Source organism: Oryctolagus cuniculus, chromosome 2 (assembly GCF_964237555.1).
Source record: "Oryctolagus cuniculus chromosome 2, mOryCun1.1, whole genome shotgun sequence".
Lineage (NCBI taxonomy): Eukaryota > Metazoa > Chordata > Mammalia > Lagomorpha > Leporidae > Oryctolagus > Oryctolagus cuniculus.
The window spans coordinates 178,225,176-178,243,322 of record NC_091433.1 but is presented as its reverse complement, the minus strand read 5'-3'; the positions used below and the strand labels follow the sequence as shown (position 1 = coordinate 178,243,322).

The 18,147-nt window shown below is 46.2% G+C and overlaps 1 protein-coding gene, 1 long non-coding RNA gene and 1 pseudogene across 23 annotated transcripts in view; 1 reads left to right on the top strand and 2 right to left on the bottom strand.

Moving 5' to 3' along the window:
* The window catches only part of LOC138848743 (G2/mitotic-specific cyclin-B1 pseudogene), a 28,793-nt pseudogene extending 20,761 nt beyond the window's left edge, over positions 1 to 8,032 (bottom strand).
* ITSN2 (intersectin 2) overlaps positions 1 to 9,046 on the bottom strand; it is a 167,417-nt gene extending 158,371 nt beyond the window's left edge. For 2 of the 13 annotated variants that reach the window (XM_070069353.1, XM_070069357.1), the window contains exon 1: positions 8,931 to 9,046. The gene's annotated coding sequence lies outside the window, so the exon portion shown is untranslated. Of the gene's footprint in view, positions 1 to 8,011; positions 8,151 to 8,478; positions 8,678 to 8,815 lie in introns of those variants that run through there. The other 11 variants (XM_070069349.1, XM_051843190.2, XM_070069352.1 and 8 more) reach the window with 9 other exon arrangements.
* Positions 8,031 to 18,147, top strand: part of LOC103347831 (translation initiation factor IF-2) — an 80,095-nt gene continuing 69,978 nt past the window's right edge. For 9 of the 10 annotated variants that reach the window (XR_007918328.2, XR_007918327.2, XR_011386748.1 and 6 more), the window contains exon 1: positions 8,031 to 8,946. This is a non-coding gene — a long non-coding RNA (translation initiation factor IF-2). Of the gene's footprint in view, positions 8,947 to 15,027; positions 16,965 to 18,147 lie in introns of those variants that run through there. The other variant, XR_011386752.1, reaches the window with a different exon arrangement.

The window sequence follows — 18,147 nt, the reverse complement described above, 5'->3', positions numbered from 1 at the left end:
GTGGGAGACAAGACCCAGATGAAGATCCTCGCTCCTGGTTTGGACCAGCTCAGCTCCAGCTGTTGTAGCACTTGGTAGTAAACCAGTGGATGGAAGATCTCTCTCTGTCACTCCCTCTAACTGTCTTTCAAATAAATAAATACAAATCTTAAAAAAAAAAAAAAAAAGTAGTTTACATAGTAAAGTACATAATATAATTCCATTTTCTACAAAGAAAAAGTTCTGGAAAATTTACCAAATTATTAACAGTGGTTGTCTGTCCTATGATTACTAATGACTATTACATTTGTCTTTAAATTTCCCTATAGCTTTCCAATTTTCTACAGGAAACATACATTACTCATCACAATTAACACAGTATTCATAAAAGTCAACTGAATTTAAAACAGACATTAATACAACACGTGAAGGATAAATCAAATGAAGATGTCTATTCTGAATCATTTGAAAAATATCTGCATTATGCTTTGTTGTACCTGTTTTTTTTCCCTGATTTAAATGACTAGAAAATAGAAATATTGAGATCTGTTACACACCAAAGACTCCTACTAAAATTACAGATATTTATTTATACTAAACATGGTGTCCTGAAACACTATTTTTTTTTTTTTTTTTTAGATTTATTTATTTGAAAGAGTTACACAGAGAGAGAAAGAGAAGGAGAAGGAGAAGGAGAAGAAGAAGTGGGGGGGAGAGAGAGAGAGAATCTTCCATCTGCTGGTTGACCACAATGGCCAGAGCTGCGCCAATCTGAAGCCAGGAGCCAGGAGCTTCTTCCAGGTCTCCCACATGGGTGCAGGGGCCCAAGAACTTGGGCCATCTTCTACTGCTTTTCCAGGCAGAGAGCAGGATTGGAGGTGGAACAGCTGGGTCTCAAACCAGCACCCACATGGGATGCTGGCACTGCAGGCGGTGGCTTTACCCGCTACGTCACAGAGCCAGCCCCTGAAACACTATTTCTAATTTTACAATATGACCACCAATTACTCATAATATGTCACAATAACACTCCAATCTTGAAATTCTTAATAATTCTGAATAAGGCAAATTACTTTTCTCAGTTACCTCCCCCCTAGAAACATACACTTCCTACCTCCGTTTCCTGTCACTTTTCTCCACAGCACTTAGCAAATTCTAACTTTAGACATTTTATTGTCTCTCTTTCCTCTTCCTGGATCTTAAGTGTCACAGGGGCAGGGTTTGTGTATATACTGTCCTTTGGTTACAGGATAAGTACTTGGCCAGTCCCTGGCAGGAAGGGACTCAGTATCTGTTAAAAGACAGAATGAAGACCTGGTGTTGTGGAATAAAGGTTTAAATCGCCTCCTGTAATGCCAGCATCCCATATGGGTGCCAGTTTGGTTCAAGTCCTAACTGCTCCACTTCCAATCCAGCTCCCTACTAATGCACCTGAGAAGGAAGCAGAGGATGGCACAAGTGCCTGGGCCCCTGCCAACCATCTGGGAGACCTGGAAGAAGCTCCTGGCTTCTGCTTGGCCTGGGAGTGAACCAGTGGATGAAAGATCTCTATCTCTCCCTCTCTCTCTGTAACTCTGCCTTTCAAATAAATAAAATAAATGCTAAAAAGAAAAAAAAAAAAAGAATGAATTCTATACCATGAACTATGAGTAAGTTCTTATGGTGGTACTTTTTAAAGACCATGGTTGGGAATAAAGAGAAGAGTTAAAGTAGGAGGCAGACAAGGGGCAAAGGCTGCCTTTCTTTTTCTTTTGAAGCCCTTGGAAAGGCAAAGATGAGGATAAGTCAACCTAGTGAGAAAAGCAAGACCAAAGATGGACTTAGGCAGCTGTCACGTGTGTGTTTTCAATCTGTATACCATCATGCTAAATACATTATAAAACTCGGGAACTGGAAAGTGGTTTCAGAAAAAGAATAGGGTTACCTGTACCCAATCTCAAAAGCTCTATCTCAACCATCCCAACTACTCAGCTCTCTGGAAACCGGCAGGACCCTGAATGTAAGAACTAGAATGCTGAAAGAGGTAACAAGTCCAAGGCCCAGCGCTGTGGTGTAGCAGGTAAAGCCGCTGTCTGCAGTACAGCATCCAATGTGGGCAAATTCAAGTCCCAGCTGCTCCTTTTTTTTTTTTTTTTTTTTTGACAGGCAGAGTGGACAGTGAGAGAGAGAGACAGAGAGAAAGGTCTTCCTTTTGCCATTGGTTCACCCTCCAATGGCCGCCGAGGCCGGCGCGCTGCGGTCGGCGCACCGTGTTGATCCGAAGGCAGGAGCCAGGTGCTTCTCTTGGTCTCCCATGCGGGTGAAGGGCCCAAGCACTTGGGCCATCCTCCAACTGCCTTCCCGGGCCACAGCAGAGAGCTGAACTAGAAGAGGGGCAACCAGGACAGAATCCGGCGCCCCGACCGGGACTAGAACCCAGTGTGCCGGCGCCACAGGCGGAGGACTGGCCAAGTGAGCCGCGGCGCTGGCCGCTGCTCCACTTCTGATCCAGCTCTCTGCCATGGCCTGAGAAAGCAGTGGAAATGGCCCAGGTCTCTGGGCCCCTGCACCTGTGCGGGTGACCTGTGAGGAAGCTCCTGGTCCTAGCTGAACTTCAGATCAGTACAGCTCTGGCTGTTGCAGCCGTTTGGGGGAGTGAACCAGTAGACAGAAACCTTTCTCTCTCTGTCTCTGCCTCTCTGTAACTCAGCCTTTTAAATAAATAGATATATCTTAAAAAAAAAAAAAAAAAAAGTAACAAGTCCAAGCCAGTACCATTGGAATGAGGATGAGTAGAGGGCAGGAAAACCTTCCAATATAAGTTGTCTCTGCAGCAAGACAAAATCAGTTTACTCTGAGAGAGGGAAAGCCTCAAGTGCTCTGAGGGAGAAGGTTTCTCTTCTAAGAATTGAGTTTTCAGGACTTAATAAAAATGGTACTTCCAGTTTGTATAATCTTCAGCCAATTTCATTAATCTCTAGTTCTTATTTGCATCCCCTATAAAAACATTTTACTCTCACTAAAAAGTCATCAAACACTGCATAAATTCTAAGATTTACTAACCAGGGCTGCGCTGTGGCTCACTTGGTTAATCCTCTGCCTGTGGCGCCAGCATCCCATATAGGCACCAGGTTCTAGTCCTGGCTGCTCCTCTTCCAATCCAGCTCTCTGCTGTGGCCCAAGTGCTTGGGCCCTGCACCCACATGGGAGACCAGGAGGAAGCACCTGGCTCCTGGCTTTGGATCGGCGCAGCACGCCGGCCGTAGTGGCCATTTGGGGGGTGGTGAACCAATGGAAGGAAGACCTTTCTCTCTGTCTCTCTCTCTCTGTCTAACTCTATCTATGAAATAAATTTAAAAAATAAAGATTTACTAACTTATTCAATTCTTTTTATTTTAATTTATTTATGTTAATTCTTATTTTTATTCACTATGCTATGCACTTTATACTACATTCAAGTACAACACTGAGATAGGCACTACCATCCTCATTTTACTGCGGAGAAAACAGAAGTTTATAGAACTAAAGAGACTTGCCCAAGGTCATACAGATATTCAGCACTGGAGTTGGCAGTAGGAGGTCTAACTTGACAGCCTGTACTCTTATCCACCATGGTTATGATAACAGTAAATGAAACTGTTATTAAAACCACACGAACTTTTTCTAAAGTGAATAATGCACTTGCAAAGAAAATGATCTGGAAACATAAAAACAAATCGAATGTCTACCGTCTGGAAATAGACCCAAAAATGTCTTCCACGGTCACTGTTGAACAGCTGCACAGTAAGTTACCCATTCAGTGCCCTGATGCAGTTGTGAAATTACTTTCTAAACAAAACTCAAAATCATACCAGACCTTCTACAAATGAAATACGCTGCCCCTTCAGAGTTGTGAAAACTACTGCTTCTGATCTAGTCACTGGCCGCTCTCTGCTCAGTTTCCTACCTTCCTCTCCCACTTCCTCTCCGCCATCACATCCTTTAAGACAAGTTTAGTTCCCCCTTCTCAAGAATACCCAAGGGAACTCCAGTATTAGTCTCTGTGCTCTGTGAGCGTAGGCCGGTACAAAGTCGAAAAATAAAGTCAAGTAAAAATTGCAGCATTTCTCATGCACTTTCAACTGCAGATCTATTCATTTACAGAATTAATTCTAAACATTCTTACTTTTCTGCTTTATATTTAGAATCCTGGCTTTAACAATTAGTACCAAAAAAAAAAAAAAAGCCTGCCATTTTTAGCCTTTCTTCAAGAATAGTCTTCCTACAAATATTTCCAAAAATACATAAGGACATAAGGTATCAAAAAACAAACAAAAAAAAAAGAGGCAAGGGCCAGTGTTGTGGCGCAGAGGGTTACAGCTTCCAATCCAGTTCCCTGCTAATGTGCCTGAGAAAGTAGGAGAAGACGGCCCCTGCATCCATGTGGGAGACCCGAATGGAGTTCTAGGCTCTTGGTTTCAATGTGGCGCAACTCCAGTTATTGTGGCCATTTGTGAACCAAAGAATGGAAAACCTCACTTGCACTCTCTGTGTAATTGTCTTATAAATAAATAAATCTATCCATCTTTTACAAAAGTACCAAAAAGAAAATATACTGTTAGATGGTAACAAATATATCACATTTTAGTAATGTAACTAGTTTACTCTGAATCATTTCTAGAACTTTAGTTAATGTTTTATAAGCAAATATAGTATATAAAAATTCATTGTAATTCCCATAAAATTTTTTCTTCAATCTCTGAATCCAGATGACTGTATCAGATGAGGGCACAGGTGCTTATCCTGATACTTGAATTTTGTAGTCACTAGCCCTGGGAACTGGAGCAGTTACCTCCAGGTTAACACTTCATTAGTGGGTGAGGGCACTCTAGAAGTGTGTAGAGGAGAGTTACTGTGGCACAGTGGATTACGCTGGGAACACCTGTATCCCACAGCTCAGTGTCTCGTTTGAGTACTGACCACCCTCAAGTGCTTGGGTTCCTGCCACCGGTGTGGGAGACCTAGATTGAGTTTTGGGTTTCTGGCTCCTTTGGCCAAATCCTGGCTGCTGTGGCCATTTGGAGAGTAAACCAGTAGATAGAAAATCTCTCTCTCTTTCTGTCCTCTCTATGTGTAGCTCTGCCTTTCAAATGAATAAAAAATATGTTAAGTGTGTGGAAAAACTGAACTGAAAATTTTACAGCAAAAAGAAATCTGAAATTTATGCATATCTTCATAATATGCATTTCCCATGAACACTTATTCATTTATTGAAAGGTAGACTGAAAGTGAGGAAGAGAGAGACCTTCCATCTGTCGGCTTACCCCCCAAATGCCCATAACAGCCAGGGATGGACCAGGCTGAAGCCAGGAGCCCAGAACTCAATCCAGGTCTCTGGATTGGGTGGCAGGGACCCAAGTATTTGAGGGACACCTGCTGCCTTCCATGGCATGCATTGTTAGGATGCTGAACTGGAAGTGGAGCTGGGACCAGAACCCAAGCAACCTCATAACAGGAGGCAGGCACCCCAAGCATGAGTTAACCACTCACACCAAGTACTTGCCCCTTCCAAGAACTTGCTGAAGCCCTCTCATCTTTGGTGGAAGGACAGCATCCACCCCGAGACCCCTGGTGGGCTTTAAATGACGACATAAAACACTTAGCACAGGGCCTACCAAGTAGCAAACACTCGATACATGACAACCACGGCAGGTGTACTTTAACACTAATGGATGCGCAAGTATAGGTGAAGGAGGTACCAAACAAATACTTTTTCTTTTACCAGAAAAATGGAAATCTGTCAAACTCTGTATTAAACATACAACAAAACTAAAAACCTTTGGGTTATGTAAGAAATTTTCTACTTTTAAAAAAGATACTAATGGCCAGCGCCGCGGCTCACTAGGCTAATCCTCCGCTTTGCGGGGCCGGCACACCAGGTTCTAGTCCCGGTTGCCCCTCTTCCAGGCCAGCTCTCTGCTGTGGCCCGGGAAGGCAGTGGAGGATGGCCCAAGTCCTTGGGTCCTGCACCCCATGGGAGACCAGGTAAAGTACCTGGCTCCTGCCATTGGATCAGCGCGGTGCGCCGGCCACAGCGCGCCGGCCACGGCGGCCATTGGAGGGTGAACCAACAGTAGAGGAAGACCTTTCTCTCTGTCTCTCTCTCTCTCTCTCTCACTGTCCACTCTGCCTGTCAAAAAAAAAAAAAAAAAAAAGAAAGATACTGGGGCTGGCATTGTGGCATAGCGGGTTAAGTTGCCACCGGGGACACCAGCATCCCATATGGGCACTGGTTCATGTCCCAGCTGCCCTACTTCCCATCCAGTGCCCTGCTAATGGCCTAGGAAAAGCAGCAGAATATGACCCAGTATCTGGGCCCCTGCCACCCACATAGGAGATCTGGATGAAACTCCTGGCTTTGGCCTGGCCCAACCTTGACTGTTGCAGTCATCTGAGGAATGAACCAGAGGATGGAAGATCTCTCACTCTGTGTCTCCCTCTCTCTCTATAACTCTACTTTCCAAATAAATAAATAAACCTTTAAAAAAAAAAAGCTATACTAACTGTATAGGATAAAATGACTAAGATATAAAATCAGGAAAGATGGGGCCGGCACATGGCAAAGCAGGTAAAGCCGTGGCCTGCAGTGCTGGCATCCCATGTGAGTGCCAGTTCCAGTCCCAGCTGCTCCACTTCCGATCCAGCTCTCTGCTATGGCCTGGGAAAGCAGTAGAGGATGGTCCAAGTTCTTGGGCCCCTGCACCCACATGGGAAACCCAGAAGATGCTCTGGCTCCTGGCTTCGGATCAGCGCAGCTCCAGCTGTTGCAGCCAACTGGGGAGTGAACCAGCAGATCGAAGACCTCTCTCTATTTCTATCTCTGTCTCTGCCTCTCTGTAACTCTGCCTTTCAAATAAATAAATAAATCTTTAAAAAAATAAAATCAGAAAAAAAAAGATGGCTAATGAAAATCTTGAAAGCTGCTGAGTTTGGGTGGTGGGTGTATACCATTCTGTTTTTGTGCAAATATAGTTAAAAAAAAAAAACTATAAATCTAACTCCCAGAATGTGAACACATTACCTCATTTTCAGGAAAGACCAGAATTTTCCCATTGAGATGTGTGAAACTAACAACAGTTCCTCCCCGTTCAATAATTCAATACAGGTCAAGTTTTCTCAGACCAGTCTACTTCTTATTATAAAGGCAAGCAAAAAGAACAATTATTAATCCATTAAAGGGTTAAAAAAGCTTTTTGATTACATATTAATGTTGTATCAAAACCACAACAATACACATTTTCCAAGATCCTTCACAAACATATTTCCAATTTATTTACTTTTGAAATTATAAGGGAATAACAGCCACAACCAATAAACTTAAATGTGGGCACGTCAGAGTTGCTACTATTTGTAAGTTTTGAGGGGCACTATCATTAATTCACGAAAAGATTTCTATGTGACATTTCTGGGTTGCTTTTAGCTTTATCACTGATTAACAATATTGCAAATCCGCACAGGGAGGGAGGCATTTAATTTTCTTGAAAGGCTTAGGAAGCTTAACCTACAGTCAGTGCTGCCTAAATTAAGCTGACCAACAACACAAAATCTCAAGTCACATCTTGCCTGCCTCTAGGTAAGCAACAACACTGACGAGATAAACTAGGCAGTCATTTCTGTAGGAATGCCTTCATGCCTACGGCAAAGTGGCTGGTTCTATCAAAAAACATTCCTAATTCTCTACTAACACAAGTTTCAAATGGAGCATACTTGCCATCGGCAATCATTCAGCGACAAAGTGCATGACTAAAAAATCCAAATAGAGCTGCAGTTTTAGCCTCAGTTTACCCAATCTGCACATGTAGCCCTTTTTTTTTTTTTTTTTAATAAGCAATAAACTTTACTCTGGTCTCAGAGACGCTACCTCGCCGTGCCTGCTGTATACCTGGAATTCAACAACGCCTAAGTCGCATTTCAGCATTTCCCAACTTTGGCTTAACGCGAGCCGTGGACGCCCAGATCCGCCCACAGTCCTCTCGCGACTGGGGCCACTTTGACGCACCGGGATGCGGCTCACCTGACATTCCGCACCAGCCATGACCAAGAGGGAAAAAACCAACTCCGCCCAAATAAAATGGGGCCCCGAAGAAGCGTGCGGTGCGCCCAGGGCTCTCTTCGGCCCGCACTCCCGAAGCCAGGGGGCCACGCCGCCCCCGCCACCTGCCAGACGAGGCCGCGGTCAGGGGCCCACGCTCCGCAGCAGGGAAGAGCCGGCCAGGTCCCCGGCCCCGCCGCGTCCGCCCCGGCCCCGCCGCGGGGGCAGGAACCCGGGGCCGGAGGTTTCCGCCCGGCGCGGCCAAGCCCGCCAGGGGCCTAGCCCGGGGGCCGCAGGGGCTCCCGAGGACCCGTCCCCGTCGTCCGGGGCGCACAGCTGCCTCAGCCCGGCCCTCAGAGCCTCTGGGCGGCGGGCGCGGCGCGGCAGCAGCACCCGCACCTGCCCCGCGCCCTGCGGCAGCCCCGGCGAGCCGAGCGGCTCTCACCCACCTGGCGCCGCGCCTCCCGCACGTCACGGCGCGACCCCGCGCTCCTCGGCACCCGCAGCGCGCGCGCGCGGACGGGTGCGGGAGACCCTGCTCGGCCGCCGCCGCCGCCGCCGCCGCGTCGGTCGTCAGGCGGCCGCCGGCGAACCTGTTGCGCAGCCTGTCAAGGGCTCTCGCCTCTGCCGGCGCCGCCTCAGCCCCACAACAACATGGCGGCCGCGGCCTCCGCAGGAAGCCGGGGGGCGGGGAGGCAGGCGACGGGCCGGGCAGCTGACGGCCCGCCCGCCGGGCACCTACTCCCACCCTCGGGAGCCCGAAGCTGCCCGGGCGCGGCCGCTCACCCCGGGATCCCCGGGACCCCGGACCCCATGGGCTTACTCCGAAGCGCTCCTCTCGGCCCTCGGGGAGGCCGACGCTCCGGACCCGGCAGGCAGTCTTGGAGCTGCGACGACCCACCTGACTCCTCCCAGAGGTGACATGCCGAAGTGGGGTGGTGCTTTTGGAAAGCACCAAGCGGCGCCCGCATCTAGCACTTCTCTTTTGCGCCCCACACGAGGCTGGCTCTAGAATCTTCTCCTCGCTGATGGGGTGGGGGAGCAAGAATTTCCTGGGGTTTGGAGAGCGCGGGTGGGAAGGAGGGTGTTTCTACCCTTGCTCATGGATCTGCTACAGGCCTCATGGACCTTTCTCAGGCGCTGTCCCGGCCTTAACCATACCCAAGGGTCATTCGTTCACCATTCCTCACCCTTATCCCTAACACATAGATATGGCTACTAAGGAGCACCTGCCACCCCTGTTCACACACACAGCAACCTACCGTCCACTTTGACCCAACAGTAAGAAGACCACCTCCCCTGCATGGCCCCTGCCCTCAGAGCTAAGCATTCAGGCCCATCCCAGAGCCAACCAACTGGTGAAGCTCAAACTTGAATTTCTTCTGTGTCTTCCCCTCCAGCTCCTGGTCTGTTTAGGAGAGTACAGATTTCAACTCAAGTCACCACTATGGACAAGGGCTTGCTCTTGACTCAGCACTCCTTCAGGGGAGTAGGAAAGGAAAGGCCTCTGTGTGGTTGGGGTAAGGTAGGGATCAGTGGTTCCTAATGAACAAAACAAAATCGGCATCTAAGAGCCAAGGTGTTCTGTTAGCTTTAAGAAGCAGGTTGGATGCTGATCTAGGTAGAAAACTCAAATCCCCGATGACTGTTGGCACGGGGGAAATCTGGGCAGATCGACTGGTCCTATGGCTTTCTTGCCTTCATCTGTCGGGGCAGATGAAAAGGGCAGTGTTGACTTGAGAGGGATGCTGCAAAGTCCAGCCCTTCCTGAACCAGCCAGCCAGCTCAGGTGAGGAATTTAGCAAACGTCAGTTATTATAAACAGGCTTTTCCCGCTCTCACCCTGGTTCCTGACTCTTCAATCAGGCCCTGACGAAGACCTGACAGACATGTCCTGAGCTTCACTGACACACAGCCCTGACTTCTTGGTATCAGCCTAAGAGTTCTCTTACTTGCTGAGCCAGCCAGTCTGTCCCCATCTGTAAAACTGTTGTGGGTTTAGGAACCCCAAATTATGTTTGGGGATCTAGAGTCCCCACTGGGCTCAAAGAGATCCCCTCGCTAGACTTAGTCCAGCTTCTTGTCTTCCCGTGTGTAAGAATACAACTGTGAGCCAGCACCGCAGCTCACTAGGCTAATCCTCCGCCTTGCGGCGCCGGCACAGCAGGTTCTAGTCCCGGTCGGGGCGCCGGATTCTGTCCCGGTTGCCCCTCTTCCAGGCCAGCTCTCTGCTGTGGCCTGGGAGTGCAGTGGAGGATGGCCCAGGTCCTTGGGCCCTGCACCCCATAGGAGACCAGGAGAGGCACCTGGCTCCTGGCTTCGGATTGGCGCAGCACGCCAGCCACAGCGGCCATTGGGGGGTGAACCAACAGAAAAGGAAGACCTTTCTCTCTCTGTCTCTCTCACTGTGTAACCTGCCTGTCAAAAAAAAAAAAAAAAAAAAAAAAGCAAAGGGATGGTACACACTCAGGTGTGACTGTAGGCTACCTCAAGAGGAAGAATTCTGCTCTCCATGCTGGGAGTTGTCTTTTGTATAGGATACGAGGAGTGGCCTGGTGTAGATTCCTGATTGCAGATCCAAAGGAGATAGGGTTTATGGTGGGGCTGTAGTACATGTGGTAATATTCACAGTGTCATGGCATCTGGTACCTGACGGAAAGTGAGGCTTAGCTTCGCGATGAGGAATACGTGCACTGAGTCTTGAGCCATGTTGAGTCAGCTCATGGAAGGTGATAGGTTTTGGGCTGTGCTCGTATCTTGGATGTTGGCAGTTCTTAGCTCCTTGTCCCTCGCTGACTCCCTGCCTTACCCGCATCAAAGGCACCCAGGCAAGGGATGGCACTCGAGCACGTGGTGTCCTCCCACTGCAGACTTCACTAGTTAATTGCAGTTAGCACTCCATTTTAGAGCCCATATTAAACAGTCTAAACCTCAGAATCCTTTTTGACATGGTGCTTCAGAGAGTTGGCCTACAAGATAATGACTATTTTTTTTTTTTAATTTCTAAGAGACAGATAGTCTATGTTTCCATCCCATCATTTAATCAGTCTCTTTGGTTTTTGTAGTTCTCATCCTGGTACAGTTCACCTAGTCTTCTTTCTGAAAGAGATATCAAATCCTTGGCAGAACAAAAATGGAATTTGTACAAAGCAAGATTTATAAAGGAATAAGGGGGGGAAATTAAAGACTCCTTAGAACAAAAGAAAAACAATCTGATGGAAATTGAGGACTTGTATACATGCCTGTCACAGGAAGTGAACAGCTGAGGCCTATATCACAGCTTGTGAGAAGAATTCACCAGTGGGGAGAGTGAGCAAAGTTATATTTATTGAACACACTCCAAGAAAGCAGCAGGTAGACAGATCAGGTAGGCACTGACAACTGCTGGAACACAGACCTTAATCTGAAAGGAATACCTATAGCAGCAGTCTTTTTTAGTCAAGGTGATTGTTACTACATGCTTGTAAGGGGGCAAGAGGCAGGATGAGAGGCTGTTTGTTGAAATATGAACTATAATTAAAGAAGCATGCTTAAACTACACTGCTTCTCGATTAAAGTGAGATGATTTTTTTATGGTCCATGAGGTTGTCCCCTGTAGGCGGTTTGTATCTCTGGGCAGAGCTAGGGAGTTGATTCCCCCCTTTGTCTTAAGTGACTGCCCAAATGCCCCCAAGGCTACTCTCTACAATGCCTACAGTATCCTAAGCAGTAAAACAGCTGTCTGGATCCCAGAGTCATCTCTCACACATACCTTCCACCCTATGTAATTCAAGGGTGAATTTGGAAAATATTCAGCGTGTGATTAGACTGAAGTAATAAGAGAAGAGAAGCAATGAAGTGTTGTAGGGTTGGCCAGGTAATGGTAGTTCTCTTCAGCAAGGTAAAAATAGATTGTATGAGGGAAGCGCAGATCTTCAAGGTGGTCAAAGGGGCATCTTCCTTGTCCTTCTTATTGATTCCAGATCATTGTTTCCCACTCACATGCAAAAATCCCTTCCCCTTTGAGGCCGACAACACCTTAACCCAACTTCCAGAGAACTCAGTATGTTCCCCGGGAAGTTCAGCACCTGGAGCAGCCCAGTCTTCTCCACGCATGTGCTTATCCTTCCTTGCGTCTTCCTCCGATGTTTCTGATTCACATAGATGGTGCATCCCCGATCCTACTTCCTCGACTTCCCCTTCCCACAGGGCAGGCCTTAGCTCTGTATCTGTAAATTCCCTCAGTTTTTCCCAGATCCCATTTCTGTTCACGCTCAGTACCATCTGGAGAGCAAGCGCCTGGAGGAGCCAAGTCCTGCCTGAAACAGAGACATTCTTGTCAAGCCTATAGAAGATTGGCAATTCCCATAGAGTGAGGGGCCTGCGAGGTCAGAGAGGAGACCACTTCTCTTCCCCTGCTTCTGTCACTATCTAGAACAGAGGCTTATGTTTGTTCCTGGCAACTTGGGTTTTTTTTAACCATGGGAATATTTAATCTCAACCTGTTCTCCCATACATTTGATCCTCCTCCTCAGTCGTATATATCCTGTGTTCTGTCAACCTCCTCTTCTGTTAGCTTGCTCAGGTTCCATCCTCTATCCCTTTCCTATACAATGTAACCTAAAAGCAAACCTGCAGTGGTGGAAGGGGACTAGAGTAGATAAGAGAAGCAGTTCCAAATTCCAAGCATCCTATAAAATAAATACCATCTAACAGTAGGAGGGCTATGAGAACTTGGAGTTCATATTTTATGTATTACTTCTACCAGTAATAGATCCTCCAAGATAATACTTTACCTTTAGTTTTAAGGGCGCAATTTATTAGGAAATTAAAAGGATATGGGCCACAAAAGTAGTCTTGATTTGTCTAGATATTTGTCATTTCTAATGCTCTTCATTCTTTCTTGAGGATCAGAGTTTCCATCTGATATTATTTCCCTTTAGCCTAAAGAACTTCCTTTAGTGTTTCTTACAGTGCAGGTCTATTGGCCACAAATTATCTTATTTTTATTTTATCTAAAAATATTGTTATTTTACCTTGCCAGTTGAATGATATCTTCATTGGATATCGAATTCTGGGCTAACGGATTTAGTGTTTTTTTTTCCTTCCAGCATTTTAAGAATGTTTTCCCATTTTTTAAAAAGATTTATTTATTTGAAAGACAGAGTTACAGAAAGAAGTAGAGACATAGAGAGAGATCTTCCATCTGCCGGTTCACTCCTCAAATGGCCGCAACAGCCGGAGCTGAGCCTATCCAAATCCAGAAGCAAGGAGCTTCTTCCAGGTCTCCCACATGAGTGCAGGGGTCCAAGTACTGGGCCATCCTCTGCTGCTTTCCCAGGCACATTAGCAGGGAGCTGGATCAGAAGTGGAGCAGCAAGGACTCAAACCTGCATCCATATGGGATGCCAGCTGCAGGATGGGGCTTTAACCAGCTGCACCACAGCACCAGCCCCTGTTTTCCCATTTTTTTCTTTTGACTTCTTTTTTATTTTTATCTATTTATTTAATTTGTTTGAAAGGCAGAGAGAGAGAGAGAGAGAGAGACACCTCCCACCTGCTGGGTCACTCCCCAAATGTCTGCAACAACCAGGGCTGGGCCAGGATGAAGCCAGCAAGCCAGAATTCAATATGAGTCTCCCATGTGGGTGGCAGGGACCCAACCACGTGAGCCATTGCACACTGCCTCGCAGGGTGTGCATTAGCTGGAAGCTGGAATTGGGAGTTTAGCTGGGAACTCCAACCCAGGCACTCTGTTATGAGATGCGGGTGTCACAAGCAATGTCTTAAATCTGCATGGAATATCCACCCCATGGCCTGTGGTTTCTATTGAGAAGTTGGGTTTTAATCAGATAATTGTTCCCTGAAATGAGATAGTTTTCTCATACTGCTTTCAAGAGTTGCTCTTTATCATTGACTTTTGATAATTTGACTATGATGTGCATCGAATGGACTTTTCTGTGCTTATTCTGATTGGTGTTAATTTAGAATCTTATATTCTTATATCTCCAAATTTCTGTCTTTCATCAAATTAAGGAAAATCTCAGTTATTATTTTTTCAAATGCTTATTTTCTGCTCCATTCTCTCTTACCTCTCTCCAGTATCCCAACTACATGTTTAATATTTAATTGTTTGATATACTGTGGGGTTCCACTTAGATGTATTCCAGCAGTGTAACAGTGTTAAACCATAGCATAGCAAACCTGACTCTCCCCGTCCTGATCCACAAGGCTTCTGAAGATAGTAATACCACCCTTGGGTTCTTTGGCCCACTTGCAAATAGAAATTGACAAGAGGCCAGTCTTCAACCCAAAATGAAGTTTATTGGGGGCTTTTCCCCAAACACATAGAGGCACCACAGCAGCAAGAGGTTCTACCCACGGGTGCCCTAACGGGAACTGAACAGTTCCAGTTTTACCCAGCTAGGTATGACCTTGCCCTCTCAGTTGGGTTTACACCCGGCTGGGTGTTCTGCACAGTTGCAGTTGCTTTTTTTTGCACACAACACACTCAAAATGGTGGTGCTCCTCACTGCCACATCCCCAGGAAGGTCATGTATCAGTCATCCTGCATTATTTGGGGCTTGTGCCCTGGTTGGGGAAGTCCCTAAAGGGGCAGTTGAGTGTCTTCTGCAGCTAGAGTCTGAACGATCCTTGCTCCTGATTGGTTTATATCTGCAGGTGGATAAAAGCAGGTTAGGAGGGGCTTGACTTAGTCCTGTTTCTGTCTTGTCTCAGTAGGAATTGTGACGTGGGAATATGTTCCTCTTAAAGCTTTGTGGCAGGATATAGCTTCTACCGTGAGCCATTGAGCGTTCTAACCAGGATAGCTCTCCTAGTCTCCTACAGGCAAAAACACAACCTCACAGTCTCTCCATACCACTGCAAAGACACACACACACACACACACATACACACATGCAGGCTTATATTGTCACATTGATTCCAGCCCCTTCTGAGAAACAGATGAAAAGTGAAGTTTGTTCCTTTTTAAATTTCTTTTTTCCTCCAAAATGCAGATAGAAGAGAATAGATGAGTGACAGTGGTCTTGTGTGTGTGAAGAACTAAAGTGGAAGTCAGCCTAGGAACCCAAATGAAGAGCAGGCCTGGAGGAAGGTAAGGTCCAGGAAAAGGCCCCAGGCTTCACGTGACAGGTGTTAGTCAATTCAAAACTGCATATTTGCTTTCATTTGGTAAATAGGTATTAAGAACCTACCAGATGCCAGCTTTTGGAAATAAGAGTTAGTGAGGAATTAGCAGTTGAGAGGTGGTAGAGACTTGATTCACAAGCAAGTTAATGGGACAGATTTGGTTCTTTGATCCTTGGCCCTTCTCTCTTAATGTCACAGATCCTATTTGGGAATTTGGACTAAAAGAAACGTGGAGACAAACTAGGAATAGGAGGGATTTAAGGTGAAAGAGGAAGGGAGATCCCTAGCCCTCGTGTGGAAGGCACTTGTGTTGTGCATGACTTGAGACTCTGGCTCAAGGCCCGATGGTACCAGAAATGCAGTGCCAGGCAATCTGAAGGGCAAAATCAGCCCAGGCGTGGCCCTGAGCCAGCACTGCAGGGTGGAGCCGAAGCCCAGACTGGAGGGCGGGGGAGCAGGAAGCTCTGGACCTGTTCATTCATGAACCAAGCGCCAGGGGCTTCCAGGCTGGCAGGTGCAGCTCAGCCAAAGGGAATCCAGTCTGTATTCAAGAGTCAGACAGGCTTCCTGTCTGACAGATATGGCCAACTGGCTTTTTGTTTTGTTTTGTTTTTCATTGTTAATGTCTGCAGACAAACTTGGAATTATACCAGAATCCTTCTTATAATAACCTGACTAATATAAATACAGTGTTTTGCACTCCACAGGGTACCTTTGTTATTTCATCTAATCCTCATAGCAACCCTGGGCGTTAGGTAAAGTCCTATTTGTGGTCATGGCCCTTGGCTGGCATGAAGGTAAGGGAAAAGCAAGCTTTAGCCTTGTGTCTGGGGAATTTTCCCATGCCCAGTTGTTGTGACTTTCTTTTTCTCCTTTAAACAGAGAAACACAGGACATGCTTTTCTGGATTCAGATAGCAACAATGTTTTCTTTTCTTTCTTTCTTTTTTTTTTTTTTTTTTTTTTTTTTTTTTTTTTTTTTTTTTTTTTTTTTTACAGAGAAAGGTCTTCCTTTGCCATTGGTTCACCCGCCAATGGCCGCTGTGGCCGGCGCGCTGTGGCCGGCGCACAGCGCTGATCCGATGGCAGGAGCCAGGTGCTTCTCCCGGTCTCCCATGGGGTGCAGGGCCCAAGCACTTGGGCCATCCTCCACTGCACTCCCTGGCCACAGCAGAGAGCTGGCCTGGAAGAGGGGCAACCGGGACAGAATCCAGCGCCCTGACTGGGACTAGAACCCGGTGTGCCAGCGCCGCAAGGCAGAGGATTAGCCTAGTGAGCCACGGCGCCGGCTCAACAATGTTTTCTTTTAAAATATATCATGGATCAGATAGTTTTGTACTGCTTGGCCCAGGGTGGCCAAATACTTACTTCTTTTACTGCCTTTTTCTTATCCCTAAATAAGATAACATCTGGACTGCTTCTACTCCCCACCCCCCACCCCCACCCTGGAGAGAGAAGGAAGGAAGAACTGCTCTTGCTCTGGTGCTGGGGTTAGAACCCTCCAGGAGGGTGAACCAAAGGCCAATGTAAGGCCACATTTTCATTGTTTAATGATTATGGCCTGGTCAGGGGAGGTTTCTGTCTTGGGCTGGGGGAGAATCAGTGCTTTTCACCATCTCTGTTTTTCTCCTTTTGTGGTATGTAAATACATGTGCCCCCCTCCTTTTCTAGTACCCCTAGTTTAAAAGCACTTAATTCAGTAGAACCAGGTAGTAAGGCCAGACAGAACAACAATAAATTGCTTGCAAATTATTTTAACCTCAGAAGGCATGCTCGACAGGTTGGTATTTTTTGTGTAGAAATTTTAAATGGAAAAACCTGAATGTCAGAAAGACTCTGTCACTTGAACAAAGCTGTTCTGGTGATGCCTCATCACCATTACCATCACTTCCTGAGCGTGCCAGGCACTGGCTTCTGTACACATCATCTCTATTCCTTGCGATAACACTTTATGGCATCCAGTGTTGCTCTCATTTAACAGGTGAAGAAACTGAAATTTAGAAAAATTGAATATTTCTTCCACAGTCACATGCAGGAGTACTTCCAAAAGGTCATAGAAAACCTGTATTGTGAAAAAGCAATGCACGGATTTCAAATTTTTTATACCCCCAAATAAACTTGTCTGTTAATTACATTTTTCACAAACTTTTTGAAGTACCCTTGTATTTAGGAAGTAGGAGAACTGGAATTTGATTCCTAATTTCCATGACCATAAAGAATGTGCTCTTTCTACTCTACAGTACTTTGATTCGCTGTGCTCATACACAGTGGTCAATAACTTCTCTTCTCTGTGAGAGTAAGAATTCCCAAAATAATATATCTCGGAAGGACAGTTATGGTAGACAGGAAGATGCGAATATTAGGTTGGTTCTACCTTACACTCCATCCTTTCTGCTGGTCCTGGAGTTTGTGCTTCTCCCTCTGCACACAAGGCCCTGAAATCTCTGTGTTGGCCTCAATACCCATGGCCAGTGTGTGACTTCCTGATCTTTTTTTCTTAGATGCCTTTAAAATTCAGTAACTTAGCAAAGAGGACCCACTTTTGATGGAGAATAAGCTGCAGTAGCCTTCAAGGTGTCCATTCAGTCTGACCAATGTGAGCCTTCATAACTCATTAAATGACCATCTTGCCATTCATGACCACGCACGTTGACCCAAGGTTATCCAGTAAGGTCCGATGACTCAAAATACTTAGAAAAGGTTCATTACTTTCTGAACAGGCAGCGTAAGGAAAATGAAGCCTTCTGAATGTCTGCGTGTGATTTTCAGGTCTGTGGAATGAGCCTATCTGATTACAGACCACTTTCTCTTCCTTATTGAGGGATAATTTGCAGGTGGCAGAGTGCATATTTCATAAATTTGCCAGTTCCTAGATTTTTATGTAAGTAAAGTCATGGCATACGTACCCTTTTATGCCTGGCTGCTTTTGTGTCATACTGTGGAAAGTCTGTTTTGAGGCAGAGAATTTCCACCACACTTTGAAATAGC